Source organism: Ascaphus truei, chromosome 14, assembly GCF_040206685.1.
Source record: "Ascaphus truei isolate aAscTru1 chromosome 14, aAscTru1.hap1, whole genome shotgun sequence".
In the NCBI taxonomy this organism is placed as follows: domain Eukaryota; kingdom Metazoa; phylum Chordata; class Amphibia; order Anura; family Ascaphidae; genus Ascaphus; species Ascaphus truei.
In genome coordinates this window covers 20988753-20995921 of record NC_134496.1, presented here as the reverse complement: position 1 = coordinate 20995921, position 7169 = coordinate 20988753, and positions in this window count along the sequence as shown.

The following is a 7169-nucleotide window of genomic DNA, read 5'->3' as shown; positions in this document are numbered from 1 at the left end:
AGGTACACACGGGGAGGGAGATGACACAGGGAAAGGGCGGGTGGACAATATTGCTCTTATAAGACTTTAAGTGCTTTGCTACAGTAGAGCTCCTATTGAGATTGTGACAATAGTTGTCTGTACGGAGTTTGTCCTTTTTACACAGGGTTTAAAGGGAAGTACCTCTGGTCATTTGTTACCTATGGTAACGGGCCTGGGGAAGGGGCCATCGCCCCAAAAAATTGCCCCCCTCTTTTCCCTATTGTCTACTCTTTCCCAACCCCCCCCCTTGTGTGGTTTCGCTTGTCCACCCGCCCTTTCCCTGTGTCATCTCCCTCCCTGTTTGTACCTAGAGCTTCTTATTAGTTGTTTGTGCTCTTTTTGCTGCATTATCCAAGTTGTTTACTTTTTGTTCACTTGAAATATTTACGTATTAAATCGATTTGGCATATCCCATTATTGAATTTATCCTTTACTAGCTGATATACCCGGCGTTGCCCGGGTTCAAAATTTCCCGCTCCCTCCTATCTCTCCGCTCCTCGTCTATTTCTCCGCTCCCCCCTCTCCGCTCCCCGTCTTTTTCTCCGCTCCCCCCTCTCTCCCCCCCTGCACAGCTCCTGCAGCCCCCCCCTGCACAGCTCCGGTGGCCCCCCCCTGCACAGCTCCGGCGGCTCCCCCCCCCCTGCACAGCTCCGGTGGCTCCCCCCCCCTGCACAGCTCCGACGGCCCCGCCCCCTGGACAGCTCCGGCGCCCCCCCACCCCCTGCACAGCTCCGGCGCCCCCCCCCAACCCCCCCCTCCTGCACAGCTCCGCCGCCCCGCCCCCTGAGGTGCCGGGAGGCGGCGGAGGCGGTGGGGGTGCTGAAGGGAGATAGTACTGCGGTCCCTGCTGAGGGGAGATAGTACGGGGCCCGCGGGGGTGGTGAGGAGAATGGCCGGTGGAGGTCACGTGTTGCCCCCCCCCCCCCGCATGTTCCCCCGGCCGCTCGATCCTTTTTTTGATGGATGTTTTGGATGGGGTAGTTTGTTTTTTCCAGGATGCCACTATCTCACATCTGGCCGCGGTGAGAATATAGGAGATTAATTTCCTAGTTGGACGGCCAATTCCAGGTATTGGCCTTGCAAGTAGGAAGGTCAACGGTTCTATAGGTAATTCTAGGTCTGTGACCTCTTTTATCAAATTGTGGACCTTAGTCCAGTATTTTACAATTTCCGGACAGGTCCACCAGATGTGGGCCATGTCCACAACCATTCCCCTCTTTATAACCCACTATCACTACAACCATTCTCCTCTTTACACCCCACAATCACTACAACCCTCCCCCCTCATTTCACCCCACAATCACTACAACCCTCCTTCCTCATTACACCCCACAAAAAAAACACACAAGCCCAGCAAGCTGAAGAACCCCAAAACCCACCACATAATATACACAGCATATACATTTGTGTCAAAAAGGCGTGCTGCTGAGCGTGGCCAAATGTATACAACAAAAGACAGAAATGCCCAGTGCCACATCCAAAGTGACAAAATGTATAGTACAATACTTCAGTGCTAATCTTCTCATGAGAAAGGGTCATTTAGTTCAACCCTTTGGCCAAAGCGTTATAAGCCTGCAGCCACTTTAGGGCATGACCAATTTGCAGGTCCTAACACTACCTGGTAAAATCCTCATGTACCTCTACTGGAGGGAGAATGACCACATTGGGTCTGTCATACACAACAACATGAAAAAAAACCTGCTAATTGGAAAGTGAGGCGGGCGAGCTTAAACCCTGGGAGGCGGGGCCTCCTCATTACACCCCACAATCACTACAACCCCCTCATTATACCCCACCATCACTACAATCCCCTCATTATACCCCGCCATCACTACAACCCCCTCATTATACCCCACCATCACTACAACCACCTCATTATACCCCACCATCACTACAATCCCCTCATTATACCCCACCATCACTACAACCCCCTCATTATACCCCATCACTACAACCCCCTCATTATACCCCACCATCACTACAACCCCCTCATTATACCCCACCATCACTACATCCCTCCCCGCCATGGTTGCTACCTGCTACTGATGGCCAACCCGGAGAAAAATGTAGAAACATTTCTCTCACCTGCAGCGGCTTCGGCATCTCCCGGCATCCTCCTGCATCTCCCCCTACAACTCCTATGAACATGGCTGCGCAGTCAAATGACGCCACCTTGCCGTGACAACGGGACGCTACGTGACGTCATGACACTAAGCTGTGTCAAGTTACCATGGCAACGTGACCCTGCGTAGCGCTGCAACGTCACGTAGCATTCCGTTGTGATGGCAACTGGCATCACGTGATGCTGTGACATAACGTAGCATTCCGTTGTCATTGCAAGCCGGGGACATTTGACGCCGCGCAGCCATGCTCACTGGAGTTGCATGGAGAGATGCAGGAGAATGCCGGAGATGCCGAACCTGTAGCCTGGAGGTAAGTGCCCAAGACCCGTAGTCTCCGGGTCAAACCCAGAGTGGTTGCAACCCTGCTCCCCGCTCATCACACCCCACAATCACTACACCCCTCTCTCTCATTATACCCCACCATCACAACCCTCCCCCTCATTACTGCCCACTGTCAGTACATCACCCACTCATTACATCCCACTGTCACTACATCACCCACTCATTACACCCCACTGTCACTACATCACCCACTCATTATACCCCATTATTACAACCCAACCCTCCTTCTCATTATACCCCACCATCACTACAACCCTCCCCCTTATTACAGCCCACCATCACTACAACCCTCCCCCTCATTACAGCCCACCATCACTACAACCCTCCCCCTCATTACAGCCCACCATCACTACAACCCTCCCCCTCATTACAGCCCACCATCACTACAACCCTCCCCCTCATAACACCCCACCATCCCTTCCCCTCATTATACCCTACCATCATATACCCCTAGGCACTTACCTGGTGCCGCCTCCTCCTTGCTGCCGCCCTCCGTCTTCTTTGAAAGCGCAGTACGTCACGCAACGTCATTTGATGCCAACGAGACGCCGTCTGACATCGCAGCATCATTTGAAGCTGCAGAACGGAGGTGGATGCAGCAGGAAAGCGGAGGCGGCAGCAGTTAAGGAACGTCCCATCAGGCCCGATAGGCCCGAGAGCGCTTTGCGTCGGTGTATGGGGGCGAGAATTTTTGCCGCCCCCATATTTTGCTGGCCTAGGCCCGGGCCTATCGGACCTAATGGGAAATCTGCCACTGCCACCAAGCCGGCACCGCACCGGCCATTTAGCGAGAATGGGCACCAGGAAGTCACGCTTAAATGAGCCCTGCCCACTCACCACTCCCAACCACCTCATGACTTTACCAAAACATAGAGCCCAGCCTGGCAAGGTTCAAACACACATACCCCAACAGCCGCAGCAAGAAAGGCAACACGGCTCAAAATGGCCACCTCAAAAACGCCCCGACACCTCCGTCATCTTCTCCATCTTTCATAGTATCCGGAAGTCTCAATATGGATCCAAAGCTATTTAAAGCTCCTGCTGGTTCCATTTCAGTGCTGCTTCCTTTTGTATTGGGCTTTTATGTTAGTTTGTCTTTGTTGTTAATGTTTTAGTACTTTTTGGGTTCTATGCTTTACAGTTTTTGTTCATTTGTTTGTACTGTTTGTGCAGAGATTATTATCTTTTTAGTATAATAATGTTGCCTCTTTTGTTTTTTTACAGGTAGTTTACCTGCCACTTTGGGGCTATACACTGGGACACTGTAAGTGGGATTGGCTCTTTATTCTTCTCTGTTTGGTGTACATCTTCTTGCCTTGCTACGCCCCGCTGCCTCTTTGCCACTGCCCGCCATTACTTGGCATCCAGTTACTATGACAGTGGGGCGTGCTGTGTTCCCCATGCGGCTACGCCTATACTGGGGATGTCGCGCATGCGCAGTATGCTCCCTGCTTACTGTTGCGCATGCGCAGTAGGCTTGTGCGGTTAGCGCATGTGCTCTGCGTTCCAAGCGCGCCTGCGTGCTCTGAGTATGCGCGCCGCGCGCATGGATCATCTGCCCGGTGCACATGCGCGATACTCTCAATGCGGGGATTTATGCATTCTGTGCCTGCGCGGAGCCCTGTCGGCGCAGTGAAGTCATGAGGAGGGCAGCTTTCGCGCTGTGGGACACCTGTAGCGAGGTAATAGGTGAGTACAAGGGGTATATATATTACACTTGGTTGTTTGATGCTTAGCCCTCACCTTGACAAAGACTGTGGTCGAAACGTTGGATTTGCCATTAAATCAACTTTTTTTGCAAGACCGTGTGCCTGGATGCTTTCCTTCTACTTTGTGATCTCACTGGGGTAGAACAGGATCATCCCCATCTCCAAGAGCACCGCCAATTGATGCACATTGCTGCTATTACTGTGTGCCTGTGTCCCTCTCTGCGTTCTCCTCAAAAACATAACCAGACATTAGCGTCTTATCTTTAATGTCTCTTGTTTCTTGTTTCTTTACTCAACAAGTACAGACATCAAACAGTATAACATCAGAACAAAGGGAAGGGTGGGAGGAAACTTTCCTGGCAGGGCGTGGAATGCTTTCCTGCCCCTGCACAGGTCCTAAATAACCTCTCCCTCCTCCCCCCCGTCCCCCCACCACGTCACTACCAAACCGGTATGCGGGGAGACAGGAAAATGTCCCAGAGAGAGAAGGGGAGGGTGAGCCTGTCGCCTAAGGGGATCGAGGCTAATTGACCTTGGATTCTGCGATCAAGCTCCCCCTCCCCCCGTGTATACTTACTCCCATAATAATATATATAATAAACAAATACACACAAGGTCTGCAGGTGCAAGGGCGGCGGATTTAATTAAAATACGTAACGTAAACCAATAAGCGCCACCATAGCCTCTCCACCCCAGGGCAGGCTGTAAATGGAATTCAAGTGATTCGGAATCCATGTTGTCTGTTTGTATCCATTTTGTTTCTCTACACTCTATTCAGACTGAACTGAGAAAGATTGTGTAATACAAGAAGAACACATTCGAGGGAAACAACTTATTTTGTAGAAAAGTTAGAACAAGGGACTTGTTTATGGTACATTTTGGGTACACAACGTGAAGTCTGCCCAAGGCCAAGATAAGGCTTTGTGCCTGGACAAGAATTGTATTGCCTGGGCGGGGTTTCCCACAGGAGGGGGCTGTTGCTGGGCAGCTTGCTCCATCCTGATTGGCTGCTGTTGGGTAATGCAGCCAATCAGGAGGAAGTGTAAGGAGCCTGGGAGCGGGGACGACCCGGTACATTTTTTTCTAATGTTACACTTACCTTCAGCGGCATCCTCCCGGCATCTCCCCCTGCAACTCCCTTCAATATGGCTTTTGACACCGGGTTGCCATGACGACGTCACACAGTGTCAAGTTGTCATGGCAATGGGGCGCCTATGCGTCACGTTGGTGACGTTGGTTCAGAAGGAGGAGAGCGGCGGGTAAGGAGGCGGCCCGCAACAGATAAAATGACTTCTCATGGGGCCCAATAGTGCGGCAAGCCCCCAAATTTTACCACCCTAGGCCCAGGCCTAGTGGGAAATCCGCCACTGTGACCCGTATTTTTGGAGAAGCCACCTGGCATCCCTACCCACCCAGGAGCCAGGCAGCTCAGTTATCGCTTCTCCGCCCGAGGCAGGTGTCATTCACTGAGCCACTTGTGCTGAAGCAGGGATATCCTGAAAACCTGACCTTTTGATGGCCCTTGAGGCCTGGAGCTGGCCGCCGCTGCACATAGTGTAACAGAATGCAGGATATCATACACAGTGTTCTGTAATATGACTCCTCTGCCTGTACACAGACCAGAAACACCCTGCAGGGCCCTGTGGCATAAAAAATGGATGCACACCGCAACAAGGTGCTATACAGCTGGATAAAAACCTGCCCCTCTTATGGCCTCCACAGGGTTAATCTCTGGCTGTTTATCAAAAATTCTCCCACTTTTAGGAGCATGCAGGGCTGCCAGTCAAAGTACCACTTATTATACTCCTCCTCCCCTCATTGCACACTCCTGCTCCTCATTACAACCCTCATGCCTCCATTACTACCCTCCCCCCCTCATTACACCCCTACTCCCCTCATTATAACTTCCCCCACCTCATTACACGCCTCTCCCCCTCATTACACCCCTCTCCCCCTCTATACACCCCTTCCCCCTCTATACACCCCTTCCCCCTCTATACACCCCTCCCCCCTCTATACACCCCTCTCCCCCTCTATACACTCCTCTCTCCCTCTATACACCTCTCCCCCTCATTACACGCCTCTCCCCATCATTACACCCCTCCCCCTCTATACACTCCTCTCTCCCTCTATACACCTCTCCCCCTCATTACACGCCTCTCCCCATCATTACACCCCTCCCCCTCTATACACCCCTTTCCTCCTCTATACACCCCTCCCCCCACTATACACCCCTCTCCCCCTCTAAACACTCCTCTCTCCCTCTATACACCCCACTCTGCCTCTATACACCCCTCTCCCCCTCTATACACCCCTCTCCCCCTCATTACACTCCACTCCCCCTCATTACACTCCAGTCCCCCTCATTACACCTTTCTTTCCCTTCATGACACCCCTCTCCCCCTCATTACATTCCCCCCATTACACCCCTCTCCCCCTCATGACAATCCTCCCGCCATCAATACACCCTTCTCCCCTCTTTCCACCCCTCTCCCCCTCATTACATACACTCCTCTCCCCCTCTTTTCACTCCTCCCCACCTCATTAAACTCCTCACCCCCTCATTACATTCCTCCTCCTCATTACACCCCCTCACCCTCATGACACCCCTCTCCCCCCCCTTACACCCCTCTCCCCCCCCCCTTACACCCCTCTCCCCCTCATTACACCCCTCACCCTCTCATTACACCCCTCTCCTCCCTCACTTTCTCTCCACTAACCGTCTGGCTTCGTGCTCTAAGATGGCGATTCCTTTAAGGTGGGAAATTGCAGAAAGGGCGGGACTTTTTTTTTTTTTTTAACTTTATTGAAACACAACAGAGGTGGACACATTTATTTATAATGTGTTTTACCAGGGAGTAATACATTGAGAGTTACCTCCGGTTTCCACGTATGTCTCGGGCACAGAGTTATACATCGACACCGGGCATCTGTCATATGAAAGGTTGCAGATAAATGAACGGGGCATTTCCTC